The sequence below is a fragment of the Lontra canadensis genome, unplaced genomic scaffold (genome assembly GCF_010015895.1).
Source record: "Lontra canadensis isolate GAN:19392208 unplaced genomic scaffold, GSC_riverotter_1.0 scaffold4, whole genome shotgun sequence".
Lineage (NCBI taxonomy): Eukaryota > Metazoa > Chordata > Mammalia > Carnivora > Mustelidae > Lontra > Lontra canadensis.
Window position 1 is genome coordinate 42553529 of NW_022630998.1, and position 23500 is coordinate 42577028.

At 41.0% G+C, this 23500-nt stretch overlaps 1 protein-coding gene and 1 long non-coding RNA gene across 2 annotated transcripts in view; one reads left to right on the top strand and one right to left on the bottom strand.

The window, feature by feature from the left end:
- MAST4 (microtubule associated serine/threonine kinase family member 4) overlaps nucleotides 1-23500 on the bottom strand; it is a 557439-nt gene that overhangs the window by 165014 nt on the left and 368925 nt on the right.
- LOC116862210 lies at nucleotides 4435-17767 on the top strand. The gene is made up of 5 exons (XR_004381609.1): nucleotides 4435-4718; nucleotides 8830-8942; nucleotides 10317-10361; nucleotides 15912-16008; nucleotides 17664-17767. It is a non-coding gene; the product is annotated as an uncharacterized LOC116862210 (long non-coding RNA).

The window sequence follows — 23500 nt, forward strand, 5'->3', positions numbered from 1 at the left end:
CTGGATTTGATTTGTTAATAATTACTTGACAGAACACATGAGGTTTTCTTCCATGCAAATATTCCCTAAAAGTATAAGCTTTAAGACTGTGTCACTTAAACTCATTCATGAAATTTAAATGACAGCAAGGCAAGAGAAAGGATATTTTGAAAGGTTTAAGACTTTATAGAGTATTTATAGATGTTTTCCTAAAATTAAAAGAAGAAAATTTCCCTTTAAATAAAGAATATATGGAGCACCTGGGTGGCTCAGAGGGTTAAAGCCTCTACCTTCGGCTCAGGTCATGATCCCAGGGTCCTAGGATTGAGCCCCACATCAATCTCTCTCTCTGCCTGCCTCTCTGCCTACTTGTGATCTCCGTCTATCAAATAAATAAATAAATAAATAAATAATATATGATTAAAAAAATAAATAAATAAATTGTTTCCAATGGAATGTGTAAGTTTTCCAGCAAAACATTGGACCAAGTCAGTGTGCCTCCAGCCAACCTGTTGTCTGCCACAGTCAAGACAAAAAACAATGAAAGGAACAGTAAATTGTGTTTGGGATACAGAACAAGGATTGTCATCAGTTCAATACTGTGTAAAAGTCTAGGCCTGAGATTAGGTCTCTATAATCAGATTGTCTCTCTAAGAACCCAGAGAGTTAAAAGGTATAGGCCCACGAAGGCCCAGTTGGAAAAGAAACTTTCAAAGTTTTCCTGTAACAGAGCAAGGCAACAAACCAGTACCATGCTGAACCGGCAAGGCAAATGCAATGGAACCAACCAAAAGGGCTTCCATGATGAAAATGTCTACCATAATATAGACTTAAGGGAAGAATGTGAAACCCTTCCATCTCTCCTTTTTGTGTAAATGGTACACATATCCTACCCCAAAAAGCTCTGAGATGTTCATTCACATGCTCAAGGCGGGATTTACTCTTTGAAGGATGCAAGAAGCTGATATTAAAGAAAAGATTAAGATGAAGTCCTCTAAATTACAATGTGAATCAGGACAAGTGGCTAGGAAAAAAAAAAGGAAAATGAATGATCTGATGGACAAAGTCAGCAAGTATGCAGAGAAGAAGCTGGGCTTGGGCAGGAGAGATATTCCCAGGGCTAGGGCTCACGCACCTGAGGGTGCGGGATAGATGTCCTCACCTGGACACTGGGTACAGTCACAATGAGACTGGCAAAAGGACAACTTGAGGGTGGCAAGGTCCTTTTGAAAGGCAGCCTTAGGGAACTTGATCAGCCAGGTGCAGAATGGGGTTAAAAGTGGCAGTTGGTGGGGGAGACAGCATTTAGAGCAGTGAAGGCAGGTCACAGAATGGGAAGAGTCTCACTGTAAGCATATGCTACACGCCCTCAGGGAAGGACACAGAGCCGGGATTGATCCCTGTATAATAAGAGAATGCAACAGCTATATACACCGCCCTGGACAGGAAGACAGTTGTCCTTCAAGTTTCCAGATCTCCATAATAAATATAAAGCAGTGCTGGTTCTATGAGACCAATAATAAGTAGATGTGCATAGAGATGATCTTCAGGAAATCTATCTCCAAACTCTAAGAATCCCGGAAATCCCCAGTAACAAAGGCTGGGGCAACCTCCACTAATAGAAGGGAGGGAAGAAAACCCGCCCCCTTTTCTGTTTCACTGAACTGGAAAAAAAACCGGGTCCATGGCTTGGGGAATGGGGAAAGGCCTCCCACACTCTTCCACTTTGCTGGGAAGAGCCTAAGTTACTTCAGTTCTTAAGAAGGAACTTAGGACTCGGGCTCTCTGCCAGTGTCAGTGTTCTGAATTGCAGTGTTCTGGATTGGAATGCCCTGGGTTGGAAAGTCAGGGTCAGACTAGCCTGAGAATTCTCTCAGTAATATTATCAACAGGTAGACAGGGCAAAGAAAGGCTCCAAGCCTTTCTTTGGAGAAACACAGGTGTAACGCCAGAGCAGGCCGATCTCTTTGCAAAGTGGCCTCAACTGGGAGTAGAGACCTCATCATAGCAAGGACTACACGACTCAAATATTTAGGGGCCCCTGACAAACTTGAAAGGCAAGACGTTATAGAATGTACTGCCACGAAAGTTGTGCTCTTATTCATAGATAGCATTATCTCTTCAGCTAATTAGTTGCATTTATTTTGCTGGTCGGGCATGGATGACACATCTTGAATAAAAATGACCAACACCAAAACATCAGGTCTCTAAACATACAGAGCAGAACACGAAAAGCCTGGTTAACCTTGCTTAAATCGAAACTCTAACATGGTTTCGTGGGACCAACGTTGTTCAAGTTGTATTAAAGGTAAGTGTGACTTTAAAGTATACTCAGGATCAGACAAAGGTGTGTGTGTGTGTGTTATAGGTGTATATTTGCATGTGCGCCTACAAATAGGGCACATCAGAATATTCCGGGATGCTGCTCAAATCTATGAAACACCAAGGGAAGTTTCGGAAGGAAAATTTACTGAGTTTTCCGAAGTATGAGGTATCTGCATTCCTGTTCCACAAAGTTATAGGCATAACAAAGAGAATACACCATTTTCTGGTGTTCTTTCAACACTGGAGCACAGAGATTATGAAGCTCCCGATCTGATAGGCAGTATCCTGTTTATGTGAGCGCACCACTGCTCTTAAACGTGCTCACGGGGACATGAGAGTCAAGTTGCAAAGAAAAATGAAGAACCTAGAGTTAGGCAACTCAGAAGGCAGGCCCCTCTAAAACCACCATAATGCAACCTTTCTGTGCTGGACACAATGGGGAGAGAAGAGAAACACTCCCCTTCAAAATCCTATTCTCTCAATCTGAGTGTCAGCAGCTAACTCTGAACTGCCTTTCACTTCTGCCACCAGCTTCAACCAGATTTTAAAATTCTCTTGTCCTCCACTTATTCTGTCAAATACGTTAACAAAATGAAAAGGCCAGCCTGTATCAGGAATAAATGTCAGCAAACCAGTTAAAAAAAAAAAAAAAAAAGGCAAAGTTATGCAGACCTGTCTCTTTTAAGCAGACAATACGAAACAGGCTAACTGGAGCTATCTTTGCATTGCACATCTGCATCTTATAAAGGTCAAATATTTAATAGGAAGGAACTTCTGAAAGGCTCTACAAAGGGAAGCAGAAGCCTCCAGTGCCTGAGTGAGGGAAAGGGATGGATCTGATCAGATCAGAGACAGACAAAGTATCTCTCCTCCTCCCTTTTACTCCCCCCTCCACTCAGTACTCACGCCCTTCTCACCCACATTTCAAAAGAACAACTGGAGAACCACCGGCAAGTAGGATTCCGCAGGAAATCCGCGAGGATGACAGACAGAACACCTGAAACAGGGCCCCCCTGGCAGGGTAGAAACTTTTCAAACTGTCGCCCAGGAAACAAAACCCCAGCTGCTAAGGGGCTTGGGCAGCGTGGCTGCCGCCAAAGCCAACACGTTCCCTCTCCAGGCAAAGTATCGCCGCGTTGTTGTTTTTTACCTTTGTGTTCGCCGAAGCCTGTTCCCACTCCTCAAATGAGGCAAAGTAAAGTTTGAGAGCACAGTCCAAAAATTGGGGTCAGACATATCCATTTCTTTCTCTCTTCAATTCACTGCGGGTTCAAGGCCATAAGGCCAAACCAGGGAGGGGGCGGTAAAACGGAAAAATAAAATAAAATAAAAGACGAAAAAAAGAAGAAAAATATCCCAATTATCTACTCGCTCCCTCCAGAGGAAACGTGCTGTGAACTGTGATCTCAAGAACTTGGAGCCCGTCTGAAAAGTACCCGTCCTAGCCTTTAATTAACGCACAGCCATTTCTCCCAGGTTCAGGAAACTTATTTCCTCCTGGGTTTGCCCTCTCCTGGCCAGCCCTGGGCAGCTATAAACAGTAATTACAAGAGTTGGGCCGTGCGTTCTGCACAAAATGCTGTCTGTGTGTGATTCAGTCCAAGGTACTTTGTCATCTGTTTGGCAGATACCATTTGCAGCTCCTGCGGGGGGGGGGTGGCGTGGGGAGGGGGGCGGGATGACTATTTTAAGTCTCTGGTTCCGGGAGGCTGTTGCTTATCAGCAAACCATTCAACATCCGAACATGCCCAGTGCCGAGTTTCCTTTTGGTATCTACATACAAGGAAAAGAACTGAAATACAAAAAGCGCCTCTTCTCCCCCTTTGCAAAAGGAAAAAAAAAAAAAAGGAAACTTACAAGCACTTTTAGAAAACTGGCCTATAGGCGGACTAGAACAGGACACCTTTGTGCGGCCCGGCGGCCGGGCGCTGGTTGCGGAGGGGAGGAGGCTCCCCACCCGCAGACACTCCCCCAGGAGCGGGGCCTCATGGGAAAGGGGGCCGGCGGGGGTTGGGGGGCTCCCGTGTGCGAGCCCCGGAGCAGCCCGAACCCCAGCATCCTCTGCCCCCGCGCGCCACGCCCCACGCCCCACGCCCCCAGCTCGCGGCCCCAGATGGATCATTCCCCGCAAATAAATAAACAAATCCAGCCTCGGCCAGCACCCGGTGAGGCGAGCCTGGCGCACACCTGAAGGCTGGTCTGTGATTCACGGCAGAATGGATCACCATGTAAACACTCCTAGGAAGTGAGTAATTACTCTTTACCCGGACGCCGTTTGCAGGAAAAGCACGCCGATGGGATGCCACACTCACCCAAAACCTCAGTCAACTATATTTATGAGTTTACATTCATTTGATGAATTACGACAGGCACACCTGTTTGGCTTCGTGGACTGCAGACACCGCCAGGGAATGGTGAGCTACTACCTACGAAGACACTACTTGGCATTTATTTAACAAATGCTCGATTATTTCCCTTCCACGTGTGTTCAGACTTGAGGGAGTGAAAGGCAAGGTTGAATCCATGTTTCTGTCGTTCATCTTGAAGAAAGGCATGGAATTCAAATAACTTCCCAAACTGACAAATGCTTGTGTGAAAGTCTATGAAGGAAAAAAAAATTAGAATTTAAATTAGCTGCCTTAAATCTGGCATAACAGGGTGAGAGCTACTAAATTTCACAAGATTTTAATAAAAAAAAAATCTCATAAAAAATGGTTTAGTTCACCTACTAAATACTGGAAACAAACTTGCTTACAGAAATATGAGAGTGGTGGGGGAGGTCAGCTGACAAAGGGTCACCTTTGTCAGGTTTAGTTCACCTACTAAATACTGGAAACAAACTTGCTTACAGAAATATGAGAGTGGTGGGGGAGGTCAGCTGACAAAGTACACTTCTACAAACAGAAGTGTACTTTGGGATCCTCTCTATCTAATTCTTATGACTCCTGAAATATTTTCACCCCAAGGGCTCTAGGAATTTCTGATAATCATTATTTTACAAGTCCATATTACACATTACCTCCTGAAATTCTCACTGAGCCTCCTTGGATCCTTGGTATCTACTAAGATAGACAAAAGCAGCAATTTTTCCTCAATTTAACAAGTGACAAAATATACTTCACCAGATACTTAGGAACTTTCTTTTGTATGTTTTGTTCCATACTAAGCCATTTCTTCTCCCCCCATCTTTTTTTAAAGTTTTTAAGTTCTTAAAAGGGTATTTTTTAAAGGCTGACAGAAAGACAGTACTACCCATGTTCCAGCACTGTTTGTCAACCTCATTCCTTGGACATGTGAGGGTGCATAATTCTTTGTTCTGGGGGCTGTCTTGTACATCAGAGGACCTTTAGTAGCACGCCTACCTCTACCCACTAGATGCCAGTTGCGACAATCAAAAATGTCTACAGACATTGCCAAGTATTTCTTAGGGGGCAAAATCACCCCCTGGCTGAGAACTACTACTGCCTTAAATAAAGCCTCCCTCAGAGAAAGGGAGCACAGAGCATTGGTGAAGAGCAAAAAACTTGGGTCTGAATTCTGGATCCAATAGTTAATTATGAATTAAGATAAGTCACTTAATCTCTGTCCATTTCCCCCATTTTGGGGGGGGGGGCACATGATAGGACCAACTTTTAAGAGATCAACATACATAAGTGAGATAACATATATAAGCTCCTATAAGCAGTGTTGAGAACACACTGCACATAATGTCAGCAGTACACAGAAGTTAAAAGAATGCAATGCTGAGGGGTGTAGGAATAGAGCAGAGGACACCGCACACCATGTCCTCTACTTTCATGGTGGCCAGATAGTGCCTCCACTGAGGTGTAAACAAACTGTTTACTGCTGTCTTCCCTACTAGTCTGTGAGTTCCTCAAGGCTGTGGTCATGTTTTACTGATTTCTCTGTTTCCAAGATCTGACAGGTCCGGATTTATATAAGCAGTTAGTAAATACTTTTTGAATGGAGATGATTCAGATGCTTGGGCTTCCCTCAAAATGCCCTAAAATTATCGGTATTAGCAGGTCAACTGACTTGTCGAAGAATCTTAACTTCTTATGAATCCTGTGGACATACTTTTAAGTTCTAAAGAATTTCTCCCATTGACTAATTTTTATCTACACTCTGTAACTGAAAACAGAAGTCCTATAATTCCTCACGTCACAACCAAAACTAAGAGAAACCCTCTTTGGATCCCACCCACTACCTGCATCCCCAAAGGTAAGCCCAGGGAATTTTGTGTGCTGAGTTAATAGGTACTCGAGTTTAAGAAGGAAAATTACATAGTAGAGACTGCCCAGAGAAGAACCATCAGGATGGTGAAAGGAGACATGAAAGTGTGCTATCTACATCACATGGTGAAGAAACTGTGTTCGAAGTGCAGAAAGAGAAAATTTGGGAAGCTTGACAGTGGTCTTTGAATACTGAAATAACTATTATGTGGAAGAGTCTTCGGATCCAAAGATGAAAAGGGCTGATAGGCCAAGAGAGGATGTCCTATAAAAGTGTCTGAGTAGAGGTAACTTGAAGGAGATGCAGTGCACAGAATTCAAGTTCTGGATGGTTCCAAGAACTAATGACTCTGTAGCTCCCAAATCCTATATTCTATTTCTTCTAGAAAAGCCCTTTTATTTGGGCAATACCCATTAACAATGATAACTAAAATGGGTAAGTGAGTACATAAAACATTTTTTCTTCTTTTGATTGAATGATAAATATCCTGGTCTGTGAGCAGATGTCATTACAGCCTCCACTCTGTACATTCTGGGTAATCCATCCTGCAGATTTTCAAAGGGATGGGTAAAAACACATTTTTTTAAACTACGTATACTTAAACATGTGTTTTGCACTTAGGTGGCTTGGGAAAATTGTGGTTGTATCCAAAATGAAAAAATAAAAATAGGTAAAGTAATGAGGAGCCAGAAATGAACTACTTAACACAGTGAAAGTGGCTGATACATTCCCACATTCATTTAAGATAAGAGTAGGTGTGACACTCAAGTGTTACTTGTCTTCTAACCTGTTTGACTTGATTTGGGAACCTATGATTCAGAAGCTAATGCAGTTAGCAAACACAAGAATTAAAATTGTCAGAACTACTGATATTTTCCTACAGAGAAATAATTATACGGGCTACAACTATAGTTTGGTTGCAAGTACAGTGAAACTGGCTACTAAACTAAGAGGAAATTGAAATTAATGGAAATTCTTAAGACTATAACTGGTCTAAGTCAATATACAGATATTCAAGATTTTCTACTTATTGCACAATAACTGAGCCTACACAGTAATGGACAAGCTTTGTGATCCAGAATGCTCACTCATTTAATCAGATGATATTATGAGCCATTGTTTTTATAAGAAAGATAAACGACAAAGAAAAATAAGCTTCTCACGATTCTGAAATGCTGGCTTAGAATGAAATGAGTAGTTAAAAATGGGTCGAATTCTTCATTGTTCACCTCCCTCCTATATACAAAGAAGTCCCATGTTCTTTTCACTTACTTGAATTCTCCCATCCACTTGGTACCCTCTGCCCCATGCCCACTCAATAAGGTTTCCTCCCACCCTCCACAGAACAGCAGATAATCATCCCCAGAGCCTTCCTTGAACTTCAACACTGTGGGAGACTAAGCTTTCTAACGCAGGTGTGCAGCCCGGGAATCCGTCAGCTCCCTGCACTGACACTCTGGCTACAAGGCCAATTCCAATGAGACGACACCAGGAAAAGTGGTGTTGATACCGAGTTCCCAATATATTCTACCTAATCTTGGCCTCCTCTGGGGATTGTGCTATAAACTAACTCTGATTTTCATCCAACCCCGTTTTTAGAGCACCTTGAAGTGACTAATTCCCTAATACTGTCCATATGTACAGGTCTGCCTTGTTCACCTTCTAAATGCTGCCTTGTTAATTGAAGGGCAGAAGTGTGAGCAGCAAACTGCCTGACCTCAATAAGCCATCCTTGTAATCATGGCACATATTAAGAAATAAAGCTTAGGGGCAACTGGGTGGCTCAGTGGGTTAAATCCTCTGCCTTTGGCTCAGGTCATGATCCCAGGGTCCTGGGATCGAGCCCCGCATTGGGCTCTCTGCTCCGCAGGGAGCCTGCTTCCTCCCCTCTCTCTCTCTGCCTGCCTCTCTGCCTATTTGTGATCTCTCTCTCTCTGTCTAATAAATAAAATCTTTAAATAAAAAAAGAAATAAAGCTTAAAGGCTGAGCTAGAGATGTGAAGAAAGTTGCATCAAAGTGGAGTAGGTTGAAAGAAAACTCTACTAGTGTTATTAAACTTTTTTTTTTTTGCTCACATTACTAAACTATGAAAGAAGATAAAAGAGATAAATGAAAATTATCATGTAGGGATAAATGTGAATGCCCAATAAAAGGAGATGGATAATAAGGAGGTTACATCATCCTTGGAATATGAAAAAATATTAAACAATATCACAAGGTAGATTCACATTTATAGAGTGAGGAGATAAAACAACAGAAACACAATTAAACTGATCACTGTTTCTTAACAGGTTGAGCAGAAAACTGCGTGATCCCAAGGGCTGGCTGAAGGATAAGACCCAAGACAGCAAAGGGCAGGGTGGAGACTAACTAGAATGGGAAGAGAACATAACATTGTCCTCAGGTACTTCTTGGACTCTAGGAGAATCACTGGCTCAGAAATGTAGCAAATAACCAGTAACTTTAAAAGAAAAACCCAAGAGGAGAGAACAGATGAATATAGACCATGGAGTACTTAACCCTCACACTGGTGACTCCTTGATGGGTAGGACAGAAGAGTGGAGCAGAACATGCGTGATGACAGTCCAGCATACAGGACCAGGTTGGGTTGCACAATCACTGTTTGCAAGCACGTCACCCTAGCTCTCTGCCCTCTGCCTTACCAGCAAGCGAAGGTCCTGGGAGAAGCTGCACAGTCAGGCTGACAGAGCTCTACCCCCTGTGACAGGAAGTGGACAGAAAAGGTCTATCACCCTTATGGGGCTGCTGCAAGGGTCATCCTACAGGAGATGACAGGGAACCAGAGATGACTGTGTCACTCCATTCTAAACCAGCTGTCTGCAAGATCTGCCAATAAGTGACACAGAGTCGTAGCTCTAACAGAGCTAAGCAACCCAATTTGGGAGCAGAGAACATGGCTTGGAGATCACACACCTCATTTGACAAATGGGAAGGCTAACTCCTGTCTTTAAGACCGAACTTCTTGCCACTTGTTCTAGGCAGCCTTCCTTTGAGGTTCCCTATCCCTACTGTTGAGTATCCCTCTACTGGCCTCTGCTCCTGAGAGCTTCTGTAGGGAAAATGTTCTCCCACTGTATCAAAATCAAAATCTGTTTGCAGATCAATCCCCATCAGAATAAGAGCCCCTTAAGGGAAGGGCTCTATCCCCTTCATCTTTCAATCCTCAATACAACCATTTGTATGAATGTTGAGAGAAGGGAGAAAAGGAGAAAAGATTTGCTCAGGGTTAAAATGATACTTGATAGCAAAGTCAGGTATAGAATCCTGATATTTTGGAGACTCAGTTTGTACATGTTTTAAAAAGCTTTTTTTGATCTAGTCCTCCTAAATTTCATGACTCCACTGCTGTACCTATTAGGCAGGTCTATTGTCTCAGATTTCAAAATCTCAGAAAATAGAGACTGCGCATAAATAGTTTTATGTATGTACACATATACATACATATAATTAGTTTATATGAAATACTGTTTTTTGCTTGTAACAGTGACCCCCAGATCGTAATCATTGCATTAGTCTCTCAATCTGGAATTAACTTCAAGGACATGGAGTTTCTTGATCCAGAAGCCTGGGTCTAAGGTTCATCATTTCTTCTGCGGTTCCTGAGCATGAATTACAGTGCAATTATCACAAGTGTCAATTTGGTTTAAGTGGGTCAGGGTAGTTATATTTAGCCCTTTGGTAGTCGACACTAAGACCTGTCTGTAATGTAAGATTAAAGTTAATTTATCAGTTCTCCTTTTCTTGAATATTTTTCCAGGTCAGACATCTAAAGTTATGGAAAATTGCGCCACTAAAATAAGAGGTAAGGTTTCCATCAAAGTACCACATAGGGAGTATATATAGACTGAGGTAGAAACAATGTGCTTCTGCTAATAGTAAGAATTTTAGTCGATTAAGCAAGTTGATTTACATTATTCCACAAATCAGAGACTGTTATTTTAGGGAAGACACAAAATATTTTAGCTAAGGAGTTCTCAGGCAAGCCTCTAGTAAGTTAGGTCATTTTCATTACCAACAAAGATTTTTATTTATTTTTTTAAAAGATTTTATTTATTTATTTGACAGACAGAGTTCACAAGTAGGCAGAGAGGCAGGCAGAGAGAGAGGAGGAAGCAGGCTCCCTGCTGAGCAGAGAGCTGGATGCATGTGGGGCTCCTTCCCAGGACCTTGAGAACATGACCCAAGCCGAAGGCAGAGGCTTTAACCCACTGACCCACCCAGGCGCCCCCCCAACAAAGATTTTTAAAGAAACACTAATTCACAGAATAAATAAATGTTTAGAATGAAAAGTGTTCAGTCTAACTATTCTTGTAGAAATGCAGTCAAAGCATCAATTAAATATTTTTACCTGTTTAAGTGGCAAAGTTGAAAAAAAAAGACCATCAGTGGTGGTGAGAGCATGAGAACATAAGTTCTCTCTACTAACTATTGGGAAAGCTATCTGGAGAACGAAAACATACACACATGCACGCACACACACACACACACACCCGACACACATATCACCTATACACAGACACACACACACATAAATGTACATGTCTGCTACATATGTATACATATAATACACACATACAAATAGACATTTTAACCATAATTGACATCTTGGAACTTACACAAATACAACCAACTGTATACACAAACATTTATGCATATGGAAATTAATCTCAGAATTCCTTATAAAAGCACAGTATGGGTGACAAAAACTAATGGTACAACATGTTAACAAATGTAACTCTATTAGGGCAAATGCTAATAAAAACCAAAAGAGCCATAAAATAAAATACTATGAAACCAATAAGAATAGAATAATAGATTCCAGTGATATCCAGATTCTAATCCCTGGAGCCTGTGACTATGTTACCTAATATGTCAAGAGGAATTTTGAAGATGTGATTAAATTAAGGGTCTTGAGACGGAGAGATTTTCCTAAATAATGAAGGTGGGCCCTAAATGTAGTGTCTTTATAAGAGGGACACAGAGGGAGATTCGACTGTAGAAGAAGGCACAGTGGCACAAGCAAGATGCTAGGTTGTTGGCTTTGATGATGACGAAGGAATGAAAGGAATGCGCAGAATTCAGCTCATGAAAGAAGCTGGGAAAGTCAAGAAAACATACTCTATCTTACTGTTTCTGGAGGGAGCTCAGCCCTGCAGACACCTTGATTTTAGCCCAGTAAGACTGATTTCAGACTTCTGGCCATTAGAACTCTAGGAGAATAAATACATATTGTTTGAAACCATACAGCTTGTCATAATTTGTTGCAGTAGCCATAGGAAACCAAGACCACATTTGTAAAGTATACATAATGGGAAATGCTCCTGAAACGTGTTTAAAAACAAAATGGAGCAGTTAGGATATAACTTGCTTATAATATACATGAAAGTATATGAATACAAAAGTGAACTAAACAAAGTATTTTTCATGGCCATCTGTAAGTGTGGAATTATGGTTGATTTTATTCCTTTATACATACATACATACATACATACGTGTGTGTGTGTGTGTGTGTGTGTGTGTGTATTCTTTTTTACAGTGAATCCTATTATTTTTAATTAGGAAAAAAAAACAAAACTCCAATCCCAGAAGCCACGTAACTGACAGTCCCTTTACCATGACCTGAAAGTTCATGTTCCTGCGAATTTTAGATTACTGTGAAGTTTACAAACTTCAAACGATGTGCCTTTACATGGACATTTTCATAAAACTGGATTGGCATCTTTTAACAAAATAAAATGCAAATGTGAAAGCTCTAAAAACCTTAGAAATACTAACATTGCTTTAAAAATGAAGTCTTTCCTACTCCCAGGAATTTCAGAATATAAAAATGAAAAATAACTGCTTCTACACATAAATCCTTACCTGTCTATGGCAACTGGGCAAATGGGTATTTTCAAAACTGACTGGGTTATAAATCCATACAGGGCTGTGTTTTGGGTTGAATATATATGTTGTTATTTGCAGACTGGTCAGGCTGTGCATTTTATGTGACCAATTCTGAATTCCAGAATTATTTCATTGTGCTGTACATGAAGACTTTCTTCTTTCATTGCTCAGAACATTTACTTTTTTAAAAAAGATTTTATCTATTTGAAAGAGACAGAGAGAGTACAAGTTGGGGGTGGGAGGACATGGGCAGAGGGAGAAGCAGTTCTTCACTGAACAGGGAGCTCAATGCAGGGCTTCATCCCAGGACCCTGGGATCATGACCTGAGCCGAAGACAGACACTTAATGACTGAGCCACCCAGGCGCCCCCAAAATCATTTACTTTTGATAAAGCAAGCTCCATTTTAATATTGGCCAACTGGTATGCAGTAAAAAAAGATGCTCCTAACTTCAAAATATTATATTATCTGTAATTTGGGATTACCTCTCCCCTCTCCCCAGCAAACACAAACTTGTTATTTCCCATGTTGCTAGATAATTTAAGATTTTACTGTTTTTACTTAGCTGGATTATGAGGACTGAAAGGCACAAACCAAGTTTCTGGCAACCAAAGAAACATTCTTTGAAACAATGTATTGTAAGACACATCACAGAAGATAACTATATTAAAGTTAATAGTTACAAAAAAAAAAACTTTCAAAAAGAATTTATTCCAGGTTTAAGAGCTATAGCAACAGTCAATCATGTCATCCAATATAGTGGCAGTTGGGTGATAGACGAGTGATCGCCACAGGTGGCTTTCAGCTCATGAAGCACATGAAGAATTATAAAGAATGCTAATACACCAATGACAAAAGAAAGTCAAGGCCAGACCAGATGACACGTACACTGCAGAAATAGAAAACTCAAGAGAGTAGAAAAAAACTGACTTAAATGTAACAAAAATACACTAGTTGGGAACATAAGAAATTGAGAGAAAAATCAATGAAGTTCTCACTATCCATAAAGTTAAAAAAAAAAGAAAAAGAGCACAGATTTTCACGTTGTATGGGGCCGTCTGGTCAAGGCCTCCATTATCTCTTGCTTGGATTCATAAAATGTCCTCCTGCTCCCCACTCCAAACTGTTCCTCCAAAACCGCCAGCGCTAATGTGTGCACACAGTCGTTTGACCCTCCCTCTCTCCCCTGAAAGTTCAGTGGTTCCCGCACTGTTCTAGCAATATTCCTTCAAGAACAGTTTCTGTCCCACCATCACTGAATTACCGGCGTACAGATTTGCGGAGGCTTCTCCACACCCACGGACTGAGGATTTCTGGGCATGAAGCCCAGGAATCTGCATTCCACCTAAGTGCCCGGCGGGGGGTGGATGGAGGTCTTCTGCACATTAAAGCTTGAGAGGTTCTTCGTAGGAAAAAACAAAACCTCTTTAAATGGAATACTTTATAAATGGCCTTACTGATTTTGCCTCATACTTTGACACATGTCCCTTTGTGGTTTATGCTTCAATAATAAAAAAGTATGTACTTGTCAGAAAAAGTGAATTACTTTCAGCTCCCCAGACGCAGGAGCTGCTCCATACCTCACTGCCTCATTGCCTTTGCACATCCTGTTCCCAGTTCCTAGAATTTCCATCTCCTCTGCCTGGAAAACTTCTGCTCATCTTTCAAGTGAGAGATGAGAGGTCACCTCCCCAGCTAAGTCAGTCTGACCTTCTCTTGAAGACATAAGAGGTTTCCCTCCTGGATCTCGAATGAACTTTATACATATACATGCCTCTTTTAGAGCATTTTACTAGAGCACAATTGTCTACAGGTCCAATTCTCCATGAGGCTTTAAGCCTCGGAGTACAAGGATAGTTTCTATTCATCTGTGTAAGTTTCTAAGTACATCAGAGATACCCAGCAGGCTTCATGGATACAGACACATTATACTGTAAGGTTTAAAATACACACACACACACACACACACACACACACACACACACACACACCTCTGTTATTTATTTTTTCTTTTTCTCTAACTTCTACTTAGAAGCCCTAGGGGGATGTTTCCAAAACCATGTTGCCTTTTGTCAATTGGCTGGATGGCTTTTCTTTTAAAGCACTGTCATTAAGGACAACCTTCATGATTATTAATAAAAAAAAAAAACAATGAAAATTTAAGACTGATTTTTAGGCAGATTTTAATGGTTCATTAAGAAATGAACCAAAAAAAAAAAAAAAACCCACTATTAGCTTTTATAATCCATCACAAGTATGGCTTAAGTCAAGTGTTACTCTGCCGCCTCTGAAAAGATAACTAAAAATGCAGAGTGACCTTTTTCCAAGGCTGAAAACTCAACCCTCGTGGGGACAGGATCAACATGTGCGCCCCCGCCTCCGCACACCCTCCTCGCCCACTGCAGTGAACAGATGACAATTTTGAGTACCAAGGCCAGAGTGTTCAAGGTCTGCAACCTGTTGGCCACCACTTCAGAGTCCCAGGCTCTAAGCTCTGGTATGTTAACCTGTTCAGCAAAACTCTCCCTCCCATTCAGGAGGAACGGACACAGCCGATCTGTTTCTTCTTCTAGCACCTCTCCTCCTCTTTGGCAAATGCCCATTTCTACATCTTGATCTTGCTTGTATACCACAGTCAACCAATCCCATCTAGGGGTCTAAGAATTAACTTTTGTTTGTTTTTTAGGGACAGCGTCGGGGAGGGGCAGAGAGAGAGGGAGAGAGAGGGACAGAGAGGATCCCAAGCAAGCACCACACTCAGTGAGAGGCCTGACCCAGGGCATGATCCTATGACCCTGAGATCACAGCCTGAGCCAAAAATCACGAGTTGGATGCTGAACCAACTGAACCACCCAGGTGCCCCTACAAATTAACATTTTTATTGATGATGTTGAAGATCTTACTATCTGGCAGGGTTTATACATGAAAGGGAATTAAAAGTTTTAGAGAAAGGTACAAGGAGGAGGGCAGAGTCCACTCATGACTGTAGGAGCGTGTTTAGTGAATGACGTCCATCTGAATTTGGAGATGGGCTCCTCAAGAGCAATGGCCACTAAGTCAACTCCCCACCCCTCTTCACTAGAGAAAAATAGAAGTGAAGCTGTAAAACCCTGCAGTGGGAGGGCTATCAGGCCCTGATGCCAATACTACTGTATGACTTTTCACACACATGTCAAGGGTAGATGGCTTATTTACTAATTATGCAGCCACCAGAAATGATCATCACAAATTCTATAACAGCATAGTAATACATTACATGGAAAAAAGTATTTCAGAAGTAGCCTAACTATGGTATGATTCCCATCTCACAAAGCATATATGCATACTTGAAAGGATTTATATATATCATGGGAAAATGGAAAGAATTCATCCTAAGTGATTTATTTTACTCTTTCATTTCTGTTATTTTTGTTTTAATAGATATGAAAGCACATTGTATGTGTTAACAGTATTTGCTGGTCTTCAGGTAACTTGCTTCATTATCACATCAAATTGCTTTCATGGGAACTCATCTTCCAGCTCCCTGCAAACAACACTGCTTGATACAAAAACAGACAGAAAAGGTAGTAGGGCCCAGGCTGTCTCTGGGGGACACTCAGGGAGGGACAACTTCAATTGTTCAAAAATAGTGGACAATAAACTGCTGGGGGCTCAAAAATAAACATAATCATCAATGAGCATTTTGGGTGGCATGGTGACAACATCAAAGCCCTTTCTCTTGCCTTCAAAAGAATCATTTCTTTTATTTACCCTTTGTTAGTGCCTAGTACCACAGCTTTAAAAACATTACTATGGAGTTCATGGCTCAGAAAAATTGATTCAGTGATTCTGTCCCAGAAATGGGAAGAGGTATGCTTCAGTGAGCTGCCAGGTATCTGCAGGACACCTAAAAATAACACATTATTTGTTATTGTCAGCTTTAATGGGGAGCAAAGCCTACTGCATTTAACTTACATAACTGCAGAGCTCTGATCTCCCAAATTACAAAGGACATTTTAGGGGGTGCTTATAAAACATAAAACAGGCAATGGAAGTTCTGGCTGGGTCTAATATCCATCAGTCAACATATGGTCTATTGGTTAAGCCCATCCGTTAATGTAAGTATCCAAACAAAGACAATTTTGGAGGGTAAGGGGAAAAGAAGTCTTTGTAGTGTTTCATAAATATAAGTCATGATATAAATTACCGAATTTTTTTTTCAATGAGCTGCTTCTAAGGGAAGCAAACAGAAGAACAGGTGGAAAACAATAAACAAATGAACAGACCAGAGCATGGAAGCCAGACAGCCATCTTTCATAGACGCACACTAAGTGTGGGGAAAATGTCATGCCTAGAATCTGTAACATACCTCTCCTACCCAGCTTACTACTTAGGAGTAAATTAGGGCATAACTGCTTCTTTGAGTAGAGTTGGAATTTAAGGTCCTGTATTTCAGAGTCATGTCTTAGAATCTTTCACTGACACAATTTCAAATCATGCTTCTTTTTCTTTTTCTTTTTCTTTTTTTAAAGATTTAATTTATTTATTTGACAGAGAGATCACAAGTAGGCAGAGTGGCAGGCAGAGAGAGGGGGGAGGCAGGCTCCCTGCTGAGCAGAGAGCCCCATGTGGGGCTCGATCCCAGGACCCTGAGATCATGACCTGAGCCAAAGACAGAGGCTTTAACGCACTGAGCCACCGAGGTGCCCCTTATTTTTATTTTTCATCCAAAGAGCCAGCATTTCAGGAGGGAATGACTAAATCAAATGACTAAATCATAACATGCTATACTCCTAGAAAATTCCAGTAAATAAAAAATAAATAAATAACATGTTTCCCCAATGAAATTACAACTAATCTACATGTCAGATTCCAGGAAACTAGAACAGATTCCTACCTACAAGTTTCCAAGACCAGTTAAGAATTAAAAAAAAAAAAAAAAATCTCAGAAACTAATATGACCAGATAAATTTATCATGAAGTGAGAGATGAAGTAATAGAGAATAGTTGTGGTCATATGGCTCTTTAAGTTTGGGTATGAAAACTGACTTCATAAATAGAATACACTTCTAATGAAAGTTTATTTCTGATTTCAGAACAACTAATTGAGTTTCCAAGGCCATATAAAAATTTGTATCAATTTCTTTGTTAAGAAAGAATGAGCAAAACAGGAGTAAGAGAAATCCCCTGATAATCTATAAATTTCATCTTATGTAATTATTTTAACTTCCTGTCACAGTGAAGCTTCCCTGGAGCTATCAACACCTGGCAAACCTGAAGTCTGAATTTCACTTCTTCTACATCTCCCTATGAAAGCTGTGCGGGCTTGCTGGAGAGGAAAAAAAAAAAAAAAAAAAAAAAGTCCTAAGGGAGAGATCTAGAATAAAGCTACAAAAGCAAAATTCTTAGTGTGTGTGTGTAGTCTTTGAATATTCTGTGATTGACTATTGATAAAAAAAATATTAATGGAAATGGGACATGGGATACAAGTATCATTTTATTTTTTAATTTTTTAATTTTTTAAAAAGATTTTATTTATTTATTTATTTATTTGACAGACAGAGATCACAAGTAGGCAGAGAGGCAGGCAGAGAGAGGAAGGGAAGCAGGCTCCCCACTGAGCAGAGAGCCTGATGCAGGGCTTGATTCCAGGACCCTGAGATCATGACCTGAGCGGAAGACAGAGGCTTAACCCCCTGAGCCACCCAAGCACCCCCAAGTATCATTTTAAAAAGGGATTTAAGATAGTCTAAAAATTCTTTCCTGTTTCAACAGAAAATATTGATCATGTTTTACTTATTCTAGAAAAAATATTTCCTTCTTCCTTGGTTGAAACAACTTTGCCTAGTGTGAATATTTATTTAATTGCATATTGTTGTTTATCTGCAACTATATTTCTTTCCTCAGAAGAGTTGGTTTCAAAATGTCAGTGGGGGAAAACAGTAACAATTTACCATATAAAATAACATTTTTTCACACAGCTACACCTTGTGTGTCAATATAGCTTTTGGCTAGACCCATACATGGAATTGCTTCTGTGCCTCTATTCCCAAATACCACAGACTCGGCTCAATTTGCTTGAACAATTCTGGGTCACCACATACTTCCATGGGACAGTGAGAACTTAAACTTATCAAGGACTGGACAAAATCACTCTGAAGACAAATTTTCTCCCCAAATGTTCTTACTGTTACAATTTTTTTTAAATAAAAATAACTGGCTTCCTTACAGAAAAATAAATAGCCCCAAGCAAATGATACACAAGAAAGTGTGAGGAAAGACAGAGATGGTTTAAAGGTGCTTCCGAGAATTGAAAAGAGGCAAAATTCAGGAACAATTTTTAAATGTCAAGGTTCTAGGGATCTTACCTTTCCAAGCCCCATCTGACATAGTGTCAAACATTCCTGCATCTCACATTAAGCCTTTTCTCCTGTGAAACATGGTGTGAGTATTTTCTGTTTGCTGCATTTCTAAGCAATCATCACATATACTTGGGAATTCTTATGAGATGGAAAGATTTAAAATAGAAACTGTCTCCAAAAGTTTCATTTTTGTGATTGTTAAATTTAATGATTAACAGAGTTGATGTTATGTTTTCAGACAAATATCTTGTTTCCTCTAATAAAGCTGTGAGCCAACAACCTGATTCCCGGTAGGTTAAAATGTAAAAATAATATATGTTTTCATGGATAATGCTACAAAATATGGTAAAAATTTTGCTTCTGTGGCTTTCCTTTTGTTTTGTTTTGAACCAAAATATCTTCCCCTTTGCAGACTTAAATTGGTCATAGTTCCATGAATGTCCCCTTATGCACAGAACGTGGGGTGTATATGGGGTGGCAGTGCCACAGAGCGGCTGATGACATGGACTGGAGCCATTGCCCAGCTTGTGATCACAGCATCAGTACTTAGTAGTTATGGGATGTTGGGTAAGTTATTCAACCTCTAAGTGCCTTAGTGTCCGATTCTGCAAAATTAGAATTATACTTACCTCATATGACTGTTGCTAGGATTATGCTCATAGTTTTTAATGCTGAAAGCACTGCCTGGCATTTTAAAAGTATTAATCAAGCTACTGTTACTTCACAACCAGCAGATGAAGTGCATCTGAAAGAACCACTCATTTTCCCCAGCAAAGCTGCTCATCCACAGGGAGCTGTCTTGAAGAAATGGACAGACCCCACATTTTGGGCAGATGTCAAGACAAACCAAGTCCTCTAGATCAATGTCCTTAGTTCTTTCTTTTCCTTCCCACAGATTCTTCTCAGGAATAGGGGCAGGGGTGGTCCCAATGGTAAGGATAACTCCATCTGGGTTAAGGGTCAATGAAGAGGAACAGAATCACAGAGATTAAACACCTCTCCCCAGAACAAATAATAGAGTCACTTCCCTCTAGTGGCTGAGATACAAAATTACAACTGCCCCAGCCAAGTATAATTCTTGAGATGTGTTGTAATGGAAATAATTCAGAGGATGGTAAAGTGAAAAGCCAATTTTAAGCCAGTGGGGAGTAAGATACAGAATAACAAACCACTGAGGCCTTTTAAAAAAATAAATATTAGACATTTGCACAGAGTCATAATTATTAACCTTAACATCACAAAAAGAACAATTTTAATTAAATGTAACCCCACCATAAGTATATAATACCTACTTCAGTGTCCTCTAAGTACAGCCAGTGTAGTCCACATGATAAATAGCTTTCTCCTTCTCTAAGTTTTATAACAGATGAGGCTCATTACTTTACATAATCATCCCCAAAACTAGGACACCGCTCCCACTGTCGCTTTGCAGTGAAATATTAATCCTACCAAACCAAATATTTGACATGATCTGTTGGGCTTGGAGTATTTTCCTTAAACCATTAACTTCTCATGTGTATGGGGAGACAGGAAAAAAAAAAAAGAAAAAAAGGAAAAGACAGCTTTCATTACAGTTGTGTTACATGAGGAATATTTAACAAAGGCAACCAGATTTTCCTTAAGAGTGCTGAAATTACTTCTTAGCAGTTTATGTTCTAAGCCGTTTCAGACACTCAGATACCCAGCTCTTCTGAAACGTTCTGATTTTAAAATCCCATTGCACATGATTCATCAGCATCCACTCTGGGCTGTGTACGGAAGAAGGAAGGTTACACCAAAAACACTGCAAAAGGGGCTCATTTTTCACTTATAAATTCATGTAAGAAAGCTAAAAAAAAAAGTCACCTACAAGACACAGAAGATATTCCTAAAACAAAGCTCTCCTGTTTTTTCTTTCACAGAAGCCACATACACACATTTGACTTTTAAAAACCTCTGATCTAAAATACACCCATTAGAAAGCGTATTTTCTTCTTTCATGCTCTTAAATACACAAACCTCAAGAAATATTTTCTCTAGCACATAAAGTACCATGACGAATCTAATAAATCTACATAATTTCATACTCACTTAAGATACTGAGAGGTGTATACTAGCACACACAGGCATATCTGTGTGCAACAAAACACAGTGTGGGAGAAGGAAGAATATGGGTGTTCAGTATTTCTATTTGACGAGGTGTCAGTTCATCTAAGGATTGATTTTCTCTCGGCATTGGGACCAACAGATATGAGCAGGGTGAAAAACTGATAGGCCCGTTTACAAATGTGCTTTCCCTAATGGTCAATTATTTCTCTGTTTAAAGGCCTATGGTCCTTAGAAAACGAAACATCCAGCAGGTGCCCTCCTTGGAATTTACCCAAAGGAGCTGAAAATTTACATCCTCACAAACACCTGCATACTGATGTTTAGAGCAGCTTTGTTCATCACCGCCAAAACTTGGGAGCAATCGAGATGTCCTTCAGTAGGGGAACAGATAAGCAACCAGACAAGAGAATATTACTCAGGACTACAAAGAAATTAGCTATTAAGCCGTGAAAAGACATGGATGAACCTTAAGTGCATATGGCTAAGTCAAAGAAGCTAATCTGAGAAGGCTACATACGGTGTGATCCAAACTAAATGACACTGTAGAGAAGGCCCAACTATGGAGTCAGTAAATAGATCAGTGGTTGCCACGGAATGCGGAAAAGGGATGAATAGGCAGCGAACGGGAATTATGGGGCAGTGAAAATACTCTGTATGATACCATCATGACGGTTATTTGTCACTGTCCTTTCGTGCAGACTCACAGAACATACACCTCCAAGAGTGAATCCTCACACAAACTATGGACGTCAAGTGACCAACCTGTGTCAGTGTAGGCTCACCCACGGGAACCAACGTGCCACCGTGGCGGTGAACACTGATTAGGAGTGTATGTATGTGTGTGGTCAGGGGTGGGGCATATAGGAAATCTCTGTACCGTCCCCTCACTATGAAACTAAATGTGCTCTATGAAAAATTAAGTCAACCGAAAATAAAAAGTTAAAAAAAAAAAAAAAACAAAAAAACAAAAAACCAAACCAACTTTATATTTTGGGGCACCTGGCCAGCTCAGTCAGGGGAGCATTCAACTCTTGCTTCATCTTGAGGTCAGGAGTTCGAGCCCCATGTTGGTTGTACAGATTACTTTACATAAAATAAAATAAAAATTTAAAAACTTTGCATTTTTAAGCCAAAAGGCATTTCAGATGACTGGTAATTTATTCTTTAATGAAATGAAACCAAACCCCAGAACTGCTCTGCCTGCAAAAATGAAGCTCAGCTTGGGCTCAGCCACCCTCTTGAGCCTCAGCACCGAAATTTGCCTTCCACTGCCTACCACTGGGCTCCCCAGGAACCATGACTCCCTCATAACCACAACATTGCTCCTGAGCTATTCCTGCCATGGCCTTTGCCCAGGACTGGCTTCCCTGCTAGCTCCTCTTCTCTTCCTGATTGACGTCTTTTCATCCTTCTACAGCCAAATAGCATCTCCTCTGGGAGCTCCTCGTTGAAATCGAATCAGACAGAATTAATCCTCTCTCCCCTTGTCTGTTATTGTATTACAGTTAACTGTTTTTGCGTCTGTCTTCCCTGAGGGAAGGTCATGGGTCATCCATCCTGGTAGCCCAGCCTTTTCTGTGGGGTCATTCCTGGCAATCAATACACGTTTGTAGGATGAATGAGTGGTTCTACGATGTGTATCTACGTGTCCGTGGTTTCAAATCTTTTTTAGAAGTAGGTGGGGCCCAAGTCATAAGTGAAACCTGAGTGTCCTGTGTTACTGGACTACGTACTAGAGTTTTCACCAGCACGTTAAATACACTGCTCATTTTCCTTCTAACTCAGCTTGTCTCTAGCTCCCTCCCCATCTTCCACACTCATATTCTGCCTCCCACATCTTATCCTTCCTCCAAGCCTGGCCTCCTGTCATAGGTACCCTAAAGGCCTCTACCATCTACACAGATATGTGCACGTAAACTATGTGCTGAAGGAAGACAAAAGCTAAGTCATTAAGTCACACAAAGCCTACTGCTCACATAAGGCTGCACTAAAGATAAACCTGATTCGGCAATGGGAGGTATCAAAACGGAGAGTACTCATATGTCACACAATAAGCAAGAGCCCCAAATTTCCCAGAAGGGCCATCAAGAGTCCCCATGTGGCTGGTATCACAAGGGTCTTTGTCCTTTGTCTTGTGTCTCTTCTGGTATGTGCTGCTTACCTTCCACGCATCGCTTTCCTCACCACAGACCCCTGAACTCCACGGCCTGTGCCCAGGGCAGCACTGACCTCAGCATCACTCTCAAGGGGGATATTCCCCTGCTGGAAACTCTGTGATCTCACTTCTGTGAAGCCATTCGTCCCTTCCTCCGGATCCCTGGCCACGTGACCTGCAGCTCCCCAGCTCACATCTGGATCTGCAGTATCTCAGACACCCACCCCAGGGCCACTTCCCACCAGTTAATTTCATCCAGTCCCATGGCCTTATGTCAGGCCCTAAATCTGCTTCTCTGGGCCTAACCTTCCTTGGGAATTCCGGAGTCCACATGGGTATCACAGAGACCTCTCCAACTTGACATGAACAAAACCGAACTCATGATTTTCTGCTACAAGCTGTTCCTCTCCAAGCCTTCCCTACCTTGGGAAACAGACCTACCATCTACTCTGTTACTCCAGCCAACAATCT